The 16594-nt window shown below is 37.1% G+C and overlaps 1 pseudogene; it reads right to left on the minus strand.

The window, feature by feature from the left end:
* The window catches only part of LOC140183535 (uncharacterized), a 119778-nt pseudogene extending 103697 nt beyond the window's left edge, over positions 1 to 16081 (minus strand).
* Positions 16082 to 16594: the final 513 nt, after the last annotated feature.

The following is a 16594-nucleotide window of genomic DNA, read 5'->3' on the forward strand; positions in this document are numbered from 1 at the left end:
AATAAAAGAATATTGAGGTGAACGAGAAAGAGAGAGTTGTCTTGGAACACCATAGAAGTGAAGAACTAGAAATTCAGAGGGAACCGTTGGAGTTGGGATGGGATGCAGTGGTAATGATGCCACAGGGGCTACAGGAGGCAGAGCATAACAAGAATAGAAAAGTATTTTCTATTGAGGATTTAGATGAGTGGCATGAGGGTTTTTTGAAAACGCAAACGGATAATCTTTTGGTGTATCCGGTAGTTAGGGTGAGTGCAGAATCTATAGGATCTCAAACAATCAGTAACGAAGTAATTTCTGAAAAAATAGAGACTTAGAAATACGGGGATAAACGGAAAGAAGGGGTTGATCTGGTGTTGAACAAAAGTTCAAGTGGGGTTGGGTTGAAGCATATAAGGCCCAATATGTTAGTGGAGTGTCGCGACAAAGTGGCTGTGTGGTGCGATGGAGAGTACGTCATTGTGCATTTTAAAAGAGCCTCTTTGCTGGCTGCTGCTGGCGACGGTGAAGAAAGGGACGTGGCTGGTCATGGAGTTCGCGAAGGGGTTGATGCCACAGTGAACAGCGCTGACGAGGCAGATCTGGGAGCATTGTGGAAGTCAGCTGTTAGTGGCGGAGGTGATAATGTCCACGCTGTACTTGATGGCGTGGAGGGCATGGAAGAGCGTGAAGCCCCTTATGCACCCAACGAGCAGAATCAAGCCGAAAAAAAGATCGGTAGAGGTGCGGAGAATTATTCGAACAACACAGAAGAAAAAAATATTCCACCAAGTGTAGTTAATGAGATCCACGCCAGTTTGAATGAGAGTGGTAAGCAGTATGTTGGCATATGTCTGATGAGGGGTGATGCAGTGCAAGATTCAGATTTAGAGGATGAGAATACAGTGGTGCAGAAAACCGGGTTGGATGATGAAGGGGCTGTAAGGAACTTGGAAGATTTGAAGGATTCAGAGCAGGATGCAGATGGTGAAACTAATCAAGATGAACACAGAGGAAGTTGGGATAAAGATATGGCTGAAAATAGGGCTGCTTGGAATTTTGCTGTCGAATCAGGAGCTATTTTATATGACGAGGATGAGGACATTATGGCTATTCTCTAAGCTCAGAATGAAGTATTGGCACAAAAAAGATGGAAAGCAAAACAGAAAGAGAAAGCAAGAAGGTGCCGCCCCAAAAATCGAAATAAGGTGTGTAATAAATTTTTTATATGATTTTAGTTCGTGGAATATGAGAGGTTTAGGGAATGTTGGAAAGTGAAAAATGGTAAAAATTTTAAGCGTAAAAATAATGTGAATATGTTAGGATTGATAGAGACAAAGAAGGAGGTGATTTCTAAGTTTGATATAGTGCAATTTTGGGGTAATGATACGGTGAGTTTGAAATTTGTGGGATTGGAAGGTGCTTCTAGAGGTTTATTAATAATGCGGGATGTTATGATGTTTAGGTTGAGTAATTGTTACAAAGGGGAGAGATGGTTGTGTATAGAAGGAAAATTAAACAATAATTTTTATTTGTGATGTTTGCTTGGTGTATGGTGCACATACAAGGAAAGAGAAGCTTGCTGTGTGGGAAGAGTTAAATTTTTTTATCGGAAATATGTTAGGTTCCTCTTTGCTACATGGGTGTCTTCAATGAGGTTGTGCAGTTGAAAGAAAGAAAAGGCGCTAATGTGTTAACAACATTATCAAACTGGTGGATATAGAGTTGAATGACGTTAAGTTTACATGGTTCAGGGGTCAATCATGCAATCAAATTAATAGAATATTGGTGAGTTTGATTTCATTGTTATCATTTGGAGTACTTGGTTGAAAAGAAATGACAGAATTTCAGGAATCAAGAATCAGGTATTGCAGGAGCATTTAACAGGTTGATTAAGAGTTACAAAGAGTGGAGTGATATTTGATCTTTTGGGTTGTTGATGGCTTTTGTCGAAGATGATTAAAAATTAGTTTATTTTATCTGTTTAATACTTTTCTGTTGAGACGTTGATGCTCCAACTTGTTGGTTGAGCTTTTTATTTCAAAAAAAATAATAATAAATTTTAAAATACAATTGAATAATGTTGATTAATTAAAAATTAGTTTTCTATATATTTTTTTAAATATGTGTATTAGGAAATATCTAGACAAGTATGTTATAAGACTATGGGTAGTTTAATCTGGTAGTTGATTTCCAATTAAACAAATAAAAATAGATTAATTTATTAAAAAAAATATAAATATCCTTTTTCTTAATTAAATTTTTTATTTAGTTTTCTTTTAACAAGTGTTTAAACAAAACCACAAAATAATTAGGCTGAGTAGTAGTGCTCACACTTGATTTAATAACTGATATAGTTGTTACAAATTTGAAGCTATAACTCAACATTATGCATCATAATTCGGCATCATACGTTACAATCAGACTCAACGGACTACATCCTGGAATAAATATGTCTGACCAAACATTATTACCTACTAAAATCTAATAACTGCTATTTAATTCAGATGATTAACAGAAGCATAACCGACCTATTCTACCTCGCCTACAAAGATATGATATCTTATCCTCAAAACATAATAAATTCATAGTACTAACTTAAGAATCGAAGTGCCTTTTACAGGTACACTCCCCCTTTATTCATACTCCCCGTGACGTGATATCTCTCTAGACGAAGAGCTCGGATCTTCCTAGCTTATAGTTTGGCATTGAAGGCAACAGCTCGGCGTTGACGTCCAAAAACCGAGTTACGTCTAGGTTACTCACACAAGAATAATTGGCACCCACCGTGGGGCCTCGAAATAAACACCCTTCTTTCTATAGGCCCCATTTCCTTGCAGTGGCTTCAAACTTACCTGCACCTTTGTAAACAAATGTCATATAATAAATCATTAAGGCGCAAAAAAGGGCCGATCTATATCTGTTATCTTTATTTGCCAATTTATATCTGTCTATTTGCCGATCTATATCTGTTATATCTATTTTTCGATTTATATCTGTTATCTCTCTTTGCCAATTTATATTTGTTATCTCTATTTGTCTATCTATATCTGTTATCTCTATTTTCCAATATATATCTTTTATATCTAGTTTCCAATTTACATCTGTTATCTTTATTCTCTGATCTATATCTGATATCTCTATTTTCTGATCCATATCTATCATCTCTATTTGCCGATCTATATCTATGATCTTTATTTGCCGATCTATATCTATAATCTCTATTTGCCAGTTTATATCTGTTATCTCTATTTGCCAATTTATATCTGTTATCCCTATTTGCTGATCTATATCTGTTATCTCTATTTGCAAATTTATATCTATTATCTCTATTTGTCGATCTATATATGATATCTCTATTTTCTGAACTATATCTGTCATCTCTACTTTCCGATTTATATTAGTTATCTCTATTTGGCGATCTATATCTGTTATATCTATTTTTTGATCTATATCTATCATCTCTATTTGCCGATCTATATGTGTTATCTCGATTTGCCAATTTATATCTGTTATCTCTATTTGCCAATTTATATCAGTTATCCCTATTTGCTGATTTATATCTGTTATCTCAATTTGCCAATTTATATCTGCTATCCCTATTTGCCAATCTATATCTGTTATATCTATTTTATATCTGTTATCTCTATTTGCCGATCTTTATCTGTTATATCTATTTTTCGATTTATATCTATTATCTCTATTTGCCAACTTATATATGTTATGTCTATTTGCCGATCTATATCTGTTATCTCTATTTTTCAATCCATATCTTTTATATCTATTTTCTAATTTATATCTGTTATCTCTATTCTCTTATCTATATCTGATATCTCTATTTTCTGATCCATATCTATCATCTCTATTTGCTGATCTATATTTATCATATCTATTTTCCGATCTATATCTATGATCTTTATTTGCCGATCTATATCTATTATCTCTATTTGCCAGTTTATATCTGTTATCTCTATTTACCAATTTATATTTGTTATCCCTATTTTCCGATCTATATCTGTTATCGCTATTTGCCAATTTATATCTGTTATATTTATTTGCCGATCTATATCTGATATCTCTATTTTCTTATCTATATCTATCATCTCTATTTTCTGATTTATATCCGTTATTCCTATTTGCCGATCTATATCTGTTATATCTATTTTTCGATCCATATCAATCATATCTATTTGTCGATCTATATCTGTTATCTCTATTTGCCAATCTATATCTATTATCCCTATTTGCCGATCTATATCTGTTATCCCTATTTGCCGATCTATATCTGTTATCCCTATTTGCCGATCTATATCTGTTATCCCTATTTGCCAATTTATATTTGTTATCTCTATTTGCCGTTCTATATCTGTTATATCTATTTTTCGATCCATATCTATCATCTCTATTTGTCGATCTATATCTGTTACTGTTATCTCTATTTGCCAATTTATATTTGTTATCTCTATTTGCCGATCTATATCTGTTATATCTATTTTTCGATCCATATCTGTTATCTCTATTTTTCGATTTATATCTATTATCTCTATTTTCCAATCTATATCTGGTATATCTATTTTTTGATCTATATCTGTTATCTCTATTTTCCAATCCATATCTATCATCTTTATTTGCCGATCTATATCTGTTATATCTATTTTTCGATCCATATCTATCTTCACTATTTTCCAATATATATCTGTTATCTCTATTTGCCTATTTATATCTGTTATCTCTATTTGCCTATTTATATCTGTTATCTCTATTTGGATCTATATCTGTTAACTCTATTTTCTGCTTTATCTTTGTTATATCCATTTTCCAATCTATATCTGTTATATCTATTTTTTTTATCTATATCTCTTATCTCTATTTGGATCTATATCAGTTATCTCTATTTGTCAATCTATATCTGTTATCTCTATTTGCCAATTTATATCTTTTATTTGTATTTTTCGATCTTTATCTGTTATCTCTATTTGCCAATTTATATCTGTTTTTCTATTTTCAAAATCTATATCTATTATCTCTATTTTTAGATTTATATCAATCATTATCCGAGCCATATAAATTGTTATCGGTTCTATATCAATCATTATCAGTCATTGTCAGATCTATATAAACTATTATAAGATCTATATCAACTATCTTCCGAACTATGACTATCAACAGTCAACAAATTCAATCACATATCATACAAGTACAAACACTTATCCATTCACGATAATTCTTCAATTCAAAGTCGCATCATTTACACATGCGTAATCAAACTCAATCTTCAATCATGTAAGAACCAGAGTTTTTCACATAAAACCATTTTAATAAAATAATTTTAGTGCTCAGAATATATTCAAAATTTAGAAGTTTTAATTTGAAAACTTAAAGGTGAAGTTTGATTTCAGTGAATTTTTCTGAGTTGGAAAATAAGATTTTGGAAAATTGATTTATTGTTTTGAAAAGTCAAAAATAATTTAGAATTGAAAACCAGGCACTAATCTTAAAGGTTTTGGCTCAAAGTGGGCCAAACGCACCAAAAATGCTAACGGGTTAGACCGGCCCCAAGGCCCAACATATATATGTTCATTTAATGAGCATTTCAGCTCATTCTCACCCTCAAAGAAGTGAGGCACGCTGGTTTGAGAAGAGAGGGAGAAGAAGACTTGGCACTATTTACCTTCATCTTCTTCAAGCCATATCTTGAGTTACGGAACTCCGATTGACGAGCCATTTATGGCCATGCGAAACTCTCGTTGAGCTCTTCGATTCTATTTAAGCAAACCTGGTAAGAAATTGTGTCTCAGTCTCCAGTTTCCAGCCCTAGAATTCTGTATTTTTGGGGTTGTAGTTTTGAGTAGATTTTGTGGTTTTGCTTGTTTAGGTGATCTCTAGTAGCGGGTAATTATGGGATTTTATCCCTAATCTCATTGGGTAAGGTAAGGTTTCACTAAACCCTTGTGTTTAGTTATTTTATGTATCTTAGATTTTGATTTTGGTATATATATATATATATGATGTTAGTTGAGCTTTGGTGGCTTGTTGGTGAGTTAAAAGCTTATTGGACTCTAATCTTGGTGTGGTGTGCATTTTAGGGGAACGGCCAAGGTATGATTTCAGTCTCCTCTATGTAATATGTAATATCACTAGACACTTAGGCTAGTTGACCTTATGATAGGTTGAAATATGTGATTGTATGATTAATTGTATATAAATGTGTGCTTGATGATGGATTGAATGTAGGATGAATGAGTTTGAATGTGATGATATATATTGTTAGATGATGATTATTGATGAGTTGTGTTGGTGGGTGCTGAGATTTGAAGATGGACGTTGATAATGATTTTGATTGTTGGTTATTGTGGTTGATGATGATTGTTGAGAATTATTGGTGTTGATGAATTTTATGATGGATTTAGTTAATATTAGATATTGTTGGTAATGATTGCTGGAACTGATGAGGATTGGTATTAGTTGTTGAGGTTGTGGTTGGTTGATGATGATTATGGATGTGGATTTATGATTGAATTGGAAATTATGGATTGGTAGTAATATATGGTATAATGGTTGAGTAATTTAGGTGTGAAGTTGAGGAGAATGATATAAAATAATAAGATGTTGTGTGTGGTAGTGTTTTATGATGATTGAACAGCTTTTGAATTGGTTTTGATTTGAGAGTTCGTTGAAATTGAGGTTTTTGAGGCTTTTGGAAAAACTAAAATTTTGGTGAACTTCCATGAATCATATCTTGAGCTACCATGCTTGAAATCCAATGTATTTTATATCAAATGAAAGAAAATTGAACAAGCTTTACGATGGTTTAGATTTTGTGGAAATATGAATTCGGTAGAAAAAGATATGATTGTGGAAAGTTTGGTGTCAAAATCTGAAATCCTGCAATGTTGTAGAATTTTGTGATTTCTGATTTGGGTACGCACGCACAGCCTTGTGCGCACGCACACCCCTGTGATTTTTCGAACCTGTGCGTACGCACAGCCTTGTGTGTACGCACACACAGGGGAAGGCTTTCTTTTAGAGCGTGGTGGACGAAATTGTGATCTTTAATTAATGGCTCCTTGGCATGTGCCAAGGAGAACTAATTTAACTAACTGATTACTTGCTCAGAGCACAATTCCGTTCAACTAACCAGCAAGTGTACTGGGTCGTCCAAGTAATACCTTACGTGAGTAAGGGTCGAATCCACAGAGATTATTGGTTTGAAGCAATCAATATTTATTTTATTATTCTTAGTCAGGATATCAATAGGATTATTTGGATTTATTTGTAAAAAGCCAAACTGCAAATTTCATAAAATTGTAAGTTAAAATAATAGAGTTACTTGATTTTCAGTACTGGGGAATATGTTGGAGTTTTGGAGATGCTTTGCCCTCTGACTTCAACTCTTCCTTGAAATCCTCTTCTCACACGCAGGTTCCTTCCATGGCAAGCTCTATGTAGGGTGTCACCGTTGTCAATGGCTACTTCCCATCCTCGCAGTGAAAACTATGCACGCACTCTGTCACAGTACGGCTAATCACCGGTTGGTTCCCGCTCCTACTGGAATAGAATCACTCTTTTGCGTCTGTCACTAACGCCCAGCAGGTTAAAGTTTGAAGCACGTCACAGTCATTCAATCCCGGAATCCTACTCGGAATACCACAGACAAGGTTTAGACTTTCCGGATTCTCATGAATGCCGCCATCAATCCGGCTTATACCACGAAGATTCTGTTGGGGAATCTAAGAGATATTCATTCAATCTGATGTAGAACGGAGGTGGTTGTCAGGCACACGTTCATGGGTTGAGGAAGGTGATGAGTGTCACGGATCATCACCTTCTCCACAGTTAAGCGCGAATAAACATCTTAGATAAGAACAAGCGTGTTTGAATGGAAAACAAAGGAATTGTATTAAATCATCGAGACGCTGCAGAGCTCCTCACCCCCAACAATGGAGTTTAGAGACTCATGCCGTCACAAAGTATGTAATTCAGATCTGAAAATGTCATGTGGTACAAGATAAGTCTGTAAAAGTTGTTTAAATAGTAAACTAGTACCCTAGGTTTACAGGAAATGAATAAACTAAGATAATTGGTGCAGAAATCCACTTCTGGGGCCCACTTGGTGTGTGCTGGGGCTGAGACTAAAGCTTTTCACGTGTGGAGGCCTTTCTTGGCGTCAAACTTCAGGTTGTGACGTGTTTTGGGCGTCCAACTCTGGATAATGACGTTTTTCTGGCGTTTAACTCCAGACAGCAGCATGAACTTGGCGTTTAACGCCAAGTTACGTCGTCTATCCTCGCTCAAAGTATGGACTATTATATATTGCTGGAAAGCCCTGGATGTCTACTTTCCAACGCCGTTGAGAGCGAGTCAATTGGACTCCTGTAGCTCCAGAAAATCCATTTCGAGTGCAGGGAGGTCAGGATCCAACAGCATCAGCAGTCCTTTTTCAGCCTAAGTCAGATTTTTGCTCAGCTCCCTCAATTTCAGTCAGAAAATACCTGAAATCACAGAAAAACACACAAACTCATAGTAAAGTCCAGAAATATGATTTTTGCCTAAAAACTAATATTATTCTACTAAAAACTAACTAAAACATGCTAAAATCTACATGAAATTACCCCCAAAAAGCGTACAAAATATCCGCTCATCAGAGCGCTAGCAACACCTGTGCGCATGCACACGTTGAAAGGTGTACTCTGTTGAGGGCGCTAGCACGCCTTGTGCGAGCGAATAGAGTTTGGAAAATTTTGCACTTGTGCGTACGCCACCTCTATGCGTACGCACACGTTTTGAAAATCTCTATGGGCTAGCGCATGCACACCCTGTGCATACGCACATGCCCTATTTTTCAACTAAAACTTTGTTTTTAAACTATTTCACCTTCCCAACAAGCTTGTATACTTTTGTGACACCTAATTAAGACTATTGTGCTTATTTTCGGGCATTAAAACATGGAAAAGGTCCTAGGAGGTTTGAATTGGTATTATTTTGAAAAGTTACAGAACGGAGGCTTAGGTTTCTAGTGTACTGAGGATGGGTTTGGTGGAGTGTGAAAAAAGAATGGTATATGAATGGAGACATTGACAAACTAGTGAGTTCGGAATAGAAAGTTATGAATTAATGATGATTGTGATGAGTTGAAAACTTGGAAATGAATGATTATAGTTGATGGAATGAGTATGAGTGCAAGTGTGCTATGAGGAGTGGCCTCTGAGATTGAATATGTGATTATGATATGCATTGTTATCCGTTGTAGGGACTGTGGCAGTCTCCCGCCTACGTTCAGATGTAAGACTTGAAGCTAGGCTTCTCACTCATGTTTATCGCTCAAGAGGACAGTGGTAAGGCACTCTCCCTCAGAATGTTTCCCTCTGAAAGGAGAAGGTGGTAGGGCACTCATCCCTCGGAATTTTTCTCCCGAGCATGGGTTTCTCTCTAGTTTCAAGGTGGTAGGGCACTAACCCACGAAATCATGCGGCATCAAGAGAAAGGTGGTGGGGCACTCTCCCTCGGAACGTTTCCCTCTGAAAGGAGAAGGTGGTAGGGCACTTATCCCTCAGAATTATTCCTCCTGAGTATGCGCAACAGAGAGACTAATACAGGAGTTTTCGTCTGGATTTTGTGACGGGTTTGGTACTATATCCGACATGTGATATCACAGCCAATAGGACAGACATTCATCATATGCATCTTATATATGCTTGCTTGCTTTGATTACTTGAGTTTGCCTAATTGTATTACATGCCTACTTGCTTATTGAATTACTTGTTATATTATATATATATGAATACTTCCTGTGTTTTCCTTGCTTGCATTATCTGTGTTTGTTTGGTGTTAAGGAGGTTAGGTAGGCGGTGGCGATGGGATCGCACGGAGGGTAGGTTGGTGAAGGCTATGGGACAGCAGTGGCTAGATTTAGTTAGAAATCCCCTAAGATTAGATACCTTGTTTATTATCTACGGTTTAAGCTATTTATTTCGCTAAGTTTGAATATCTGTTTAGTATGAAGCTCTAGGATTGCCTCTAGCATCCCGGGGTCTCACATCTTACATTACTAGGTACTGTTATCATACTGAGAACCTCCAGTTCTCATTACATACGTTGTTGTTAATTTTTTTAGATGCAGGTCGCAACCCACCTCAATGAGTTGTTTGATGGTAGCAGAGCGAAGGATCTTATTCTTTTGTGGTCATTTGGTTATTTTGATTAGTATTCTCACTTTTGTATTTTCTTTTGCCTTAGAGTCTTACTTTATGAGAGATATTTTGTATAAGTTGTTTTACCTTCAAAACTCTGTATGTCATTATTTAACTAGTCGGCCTAAACTCCGTGGGCTGTGGTTAGTATCTTATGATTATTATACTCGTATATAACTACATATATCTTGTTATCTTTCATAGTGGATCTTGCCTTTTACGCTTGTGGCTTCGTGTGAACGTTCGCACTTTGTAATTCCATATTTGAGCTTATTTTCTTCATCGGGCTTCTAAAATTATTATTCCCTCTATATATATTTATGTATAAGCCTTAGACTGTCGTAACCCTTGATTAACCTTTGCTTTACGGCATGAGGTAAGGCTTAAGGTAATCAGGATGTTACAAATCAAATCACCAAACAAAGGTGAACTAATGCAATATTCTCGCCCAACCAATTCACTTTTATCAAAATCATCTCAGCAACTATTCAAATTAACTATTCAGTTCCACGAAAAACCCTAACCATTGCATCTATCAAATCAACGGTTCAATTTTACATTGAAAAAACTAAAGGCACAACCAATGACAAATACTACTAGACTTTCCAATACACGTTAACTTCAAATAATGTCTGAAATTCAAAAGATTTTATTCCTTATTTTAATAAAACATCTTGAACTGGGGGCTCCAAGGCTAACTCAATGGCCGAGTTATGGCTCATCAAAAGCTCAACTTGCTTCATTAAAATACATTCCCAGGCCAAGTTTGGGGGCTATGATATGGCTGTTACAAATCCAAAACCATAACTCGGCATTATGCATCATAACTCGGCATCATGCGTTACAACCAGACTCAAACGGAATACATCCTAGAATAAAAACGTCCGACCAGACATTATCACCTACTAAAATCTAATAACTACTATTTAATTCAGATGATACACAGAAGCATAACCGACCTATTCTACCTCGCCTATAAAGGTATGATATCTTATCCTCAAAATATACTGAATTCACAGTACTAACTTAAGCATCAGAGTGCCTTTTACAGGTACATTCCCCCTTTGTTCATACTCTCTGTGGCATGATATCTCTCTAGACGAAGAGCTCGGATCTTCCTAGCTTATAGCTCGACGTTGAAGACAACAGCTCGGCGTCGACGTCCAAAAACCGAGTTACGTCCAGGTTACTCACACAGGAACAATTGGCGCCTACCGTGGGGTCTCGAAATAAACACTCTTCTTTCTATAGGCCCCATTTCCTTGTAGTGGCTTCAAACTTACCTGCATCTTTGCAAACAAAGGTCATATAATAAATCATTAAGACGCGAAAAAGGGCCGATCTATATCTGTTATCTTTATTTGCCAATTTATATCTGTCTATTTGTCGATCTATATCTGTTATATCTATTTTTCGATTTATATCTGTTATCTCTATTTGCCAATTAACATATGTTATTGATGCGGTATTTATAACCCACACTACTAACCGGCAAGTGCACCGAGTCATACCAAGTAATACCTTACGTGAGTAAGGGTCGACCCCACGAGGATTGATGGATCAAGCAACAATAGCGTTTGATAGGATTAGTTAGGCAAGCAGAAAATGGTTTTGAGTTATTCTAAGATCATTAAACAGTACTTTAAAAATTTCAGAAAGTAAGCAGCAATGAGTTGGGAATAAAATATTTGAGAAAGTAGTTAAGGTTTCAGAGTTATCTAATTTCCGGATTAACTTTTATTACTAATTAATTTAATCATGCAAGATTTAATTTCATGGAAAACTATATGTGACTAGACCCTAATTCCTTAGACCTTTCTAGTCTCCTCTAAAATTCATTAATTGCCAATTCCTTGGTCAATTAATTCCAATTAGAGGGTGATGATCAATTTCTAGTTTATATGCCAAAAGAATCCTAATTATCCACAAATAAAGGGATTATATGTCACGTATCCCGTTAAATACAAACAATTAGAAATTCAGTATAATATGTTTGCAAGTTGTTGTTCAAGTAAAGAGCTTTTCCAAGTTTTACAAGAATTCAATTAGAACATGGGTCATACTTCTGTTCCACCCATATTCATAAAATAAAGAACGAAAACACTTATTGAAATATAAATCAAGACATGAATTAAATTAAAAAGATCAAACGAATCAATCCATGAAAATAGACAGAGCTCCTAACCTTAACAATGGAGGATTAGTTGCTCATAGTTCAGAGAAGAAAAATAAGGGTTCTGGTAACAATTTGTATCGTGTCTAAATGTATAGAGTTCCTATTTATAACTAATCCTAATAAATTTAAAATCTAATTATCTAAAACTAAAAATAACATCTTCTCCTAAAAGATAGGATTTGAATTTAAATTTGAATTAATTAACAAGTCTTCAGCTGATGGGTGGGGACCACTTGCTTTGTCTATTTTGCAGCTTCTAATATGTGTTTTCTGGGCTAAAAACTGAGTCAAAACCCGGCCCAAAATCTACGCCAGCAATTTCTGTAAATTCTGCAGATCGTGCACGTCACGCGTACGCGTCAGTCACGCGTACGCGTCGCTGGTCTTCTTCGCGAGTCACGCGGACGCGTTGGTCACGCGGACGCGTCGCTGAGCAAATCTTCAAATCACGTGTACGCGTCAGTCACGCGTATGCGTCGCCATGGATACTTCCAGATCACGCGCACGCGCGCGCGTCGATACTCGCAGCCATCTCCTTTGATTCTTATGCTGCAGAAACTCCGGCAAATTCTGCCGAATGCTACCTAAAATAAATAAAATTGCCCAAAACTCAAAATATCATCCATAGTGGCTAAAATATAATTAATTCTTAATTAAACTCATCAATTTAAGTGCAAATTCACTAGGAAATGATATACAAGATGCTCACACATCACAACACCAAACTTAAACTGTTGCTTGTCCTCAAGCAACCAAAACTAATATAAGCTTAGGATGAGAATTTGCATGAGAATGAGAGTTTGATTAAGCTCATGTCTCTTTTTATAGTGGGGTTTATAACTGTAATGCTGAATAGGTTTGGCATCTCACTCTCCTTTGAACCAGGAGGATGACATTGTCATTCGGAATTAGAATCCGGATAATATTATGAATTCTCTGATCTTTACATTTCAGTTTAATCCTTAAACACATCAAAATTGACTTTAATTTATTTTTTTTTCTTTGGTGCTTTGCACCTTGAGCCTAGCTATGACTTTAAATGTTTTGTCTCAAGGATTACTTGACATAGAAACACCACAAACACTTAACTGGGGGACTCTCTTTGAGTCCTGATTTTTCTTTCAGTTACTCCCTGACAGTGGTGCTCAAAGCCTTTGGCATACTCTGTTAAACGCACTTGGTCTTGACTCTAAGTGTTCTGTCTCAAGGATTACTTGACACAATCACACCACAAGCATATGACTAGGGAAACAACTCTTTGAGCTTTTAATCATGTCTGACCTCCCTAGTCATTGATACTCATAGCCTTGGACCTTGTTTTTATTTAATTATTTATTATTTATTTATTTATTTATTTATTTCTCTTTTTTTTGCTGTTTCTTTTGCTTCAATGATTAAATTTTTTCTTTATTTCAGAGAAGTCATAATAATTCTCTAAATTCCTGTTCCTTATACGTCAACATCCCTTGATTCAAATTCAAATATGAACTATTCATATCATGCATTTAAAAATCACAGAAAATGCCACCACATTTAAGTAAATCAGACTATTCTTAAAATTAACTCAATTTCTCATGTAATACATCACTTCGTTTTCTTTTCTTTTTAGATTCAAGTTCAGTGAGTGGTACATGAAACATCTTTTTAGCATTAAAGCAATTAAAAGAAAACTAAACTAGTCCTAGGATTCTGACTAATAAAGGATCATGCAACAGACAAAGTAAAATAGAAGAAAACCGGAACATAACATAGAAAAAGAGGGGAGGAATAAAAATGAAAGGAACTCAACCACCTTAGTTATCCTAGCGGTCGCTTTATTCTTCAGGTTGTGTTCCTCAGTGAAGATGATTCACCTCCCTTTTGTGCCAGAAAACCCATAAGCGCACCGTCAACACCAAACTTAAAAGTTTGCTTGTCCTCAAGCAAAGAAGAACTGAAAACAGGAATAAATAGTGAGAGGAAAAAGGAATATAAAGATAAAAGAATAAGAGAGACTTAGGATTGGGAGAGAGAGAGAGAAAGAAAAGTGAAAACGGTGCGGCGATGGCGACGCGTACGCGTGCAGCATGCGTACGCGTGGGTCACGAATTTTTCATAATGACACGTAAGCGTCAGGCACACGTCCGCGTGCCCTTGATTTTGTGAGATTTGCGTGAAGCCAATCGAGCGCCCGCACGACTCTCTGTTCGCATGGCTTAGGAGCCAAATTTTCATACGACGCGTTTGCGTCGTGCACACGCTCGCGTGGATGGCCATTTGTGCTACTGACGCGGGCGCGTCAATCACGCATCCGCGTGCCCAAATTTGTACTTTTAGCACACTTCCTACCCCAAGCTAGCACAACTCTCTGCCTAAACACTATTTTACGTCGATTTTACAGGTCACGCGTACGCGTCAATGACGTGCACGCATGGATGGCGATAAGTGCAAACGACGCGCACGCGTGGGGTACGCGTACGCGTGGTCATGTTTGTGCGCCAAGCATGAGTCCAGCGCCATTCCTGCGCAACTCTCTGTCAATTATTATTTTTCACTCACACATGATTGACGCGTTCGCATCATGGACACTTGCGCGTCGTGTGCTCTTTCTCTCTTTTTTTTATTAGCTTGAGGTGTTTGGTTCTTGTGATAAAATAGCTGCATGATCAGAAGAACTCAATAATATACTAAGAAAACTACTACTACAAAAAATAGCTAAGGATACGAATTTATCGGGTTGCTTCCCGACAAGCGCTTCTTTAACGTCACTAGCTTGACGGTCAGCTTTGCTAGTTCAGCAGATGAGTGGACCTCTGGCGATCAATCTCGCCTCCAAAATAGTGCTTCAACCTCTGGCCATTCACTGTAAATTTTCTGTCAGAATTCTCTTCTTGTATTTCCACATGACCATATGGTAAAGCTCTGGTAACCACAAACGGTCCTGACCATCGGGATTTCAGCTTCCCGGGAAAGAATTTGAGCCTTGAATTATATAGAAGCACTCTTTGTCCTGGCTCAAAGACTCTGATGGCAATCTTCTTGTCATGCAGTATCTTAGTTATTTCCTTATAGAGCTTGGCATTCTCATAGGCTGAATATCTAAATTCATCAAGCTCATTCAGCTGAAGCATTCGCTTGATTCCTGCAGCTTCTGAATCAAGGTTCAGTTATCTGATTGCCCAGTAAGCTTTATGCTCCAGCTCAACTGGCAAGTGACAGGCTTTGCCATAGACCAACTGATAAGGGGGCATGCCATTGAGAGTCTTGTACGCTGTCCGGTATGCCCAAAGAGCATCATCAAGCTTCCTAGACCAGTCCTTTCTTGAAGTACTGACGGTCTTCTTTAGAATCCTCTTAAGTTCCCTGTTGGAAACTTCAACCTGTCCACTTGTCTGAAGGTGATAGGGGGTCGCCACTTTATGACGGACTCCATATCTCAGCAGAAGAGAGTCCAGTTGTTGGTTGTAGAAATGGCTTCCTCCATCACTAATGAGTGTCCTTGGGACACCAAACCAGCTAAAGATGTATCTCTGAAGAAAGCTCATTACCACTTTGGCATCATTGGTGGGCAAAGCTACAGCTTTCACCCACTTGGACACATAGTCAACTGCCACTAGAATATAGTTGTTTGAATGTGAGGGTGGGAAAGGTCCCTTGAAATCAATACCCCACACATCAAACAACTCAACCTTAAGAATCCCCTGCTGTGGCATTTCATGGTTGGTAGGGAGATTCGTGGCTTTCTCACATCTGTCATAGTGCTTTACAAATGCTCTTGAGTCCCTGAAGAGAGTCAGTCAGTAAAACCCGCTCTGAAGGACCTTTGTAGCTGTCCTTTCACCACCAAAGTGGCCTCCATACTCAGAACCATGACAATGCCAAAGGATCTGCTGTTTTTCTTCATCTGGGACACACCTCCGGATGATCCCATCTGAACACCTTTTAAAAAGGTATGGTTCTTCCCAAATGTAATACTTTGCATCAGTGAGTAGCTTCTTCACCTGTTGCCTACTGTACTCCCTTGGGATGAAATTCATGGCCTTATAATTTGCAATGTCTGCAAACCATGATGCTTGCTGAATGAGGAACAATTGCTCATCTGAGAACATCTCAATCACAGCTGTGGGTGGTTGTACTCCTGCTTCAGGCTCAATTCTGGAGAGATGGTCAGCTACTTGATTCTCTGACCCTTTCCTGTCCTTTATCTCAATATCAAACTCCTGAAGGAGCAACACCCATCTGATTAATCTTGGTTTAGAATCTTGTTTGA

Source organism: Arachis hypogaea, chromosome 3 (genome assembly GCF_003086295.3).
Source record: "Arachis hypogaea cultivar Tifrunner chromosome 3, arahy.Tifrunner.gnm2.J5K5, whole genome shotgun sequence".
NCBI lineage: Eukaryota > Viridiplantae > Streptophyta > Magnoliopsida > Fabales > Fabaceae > Arachis > Arachis hypogaea.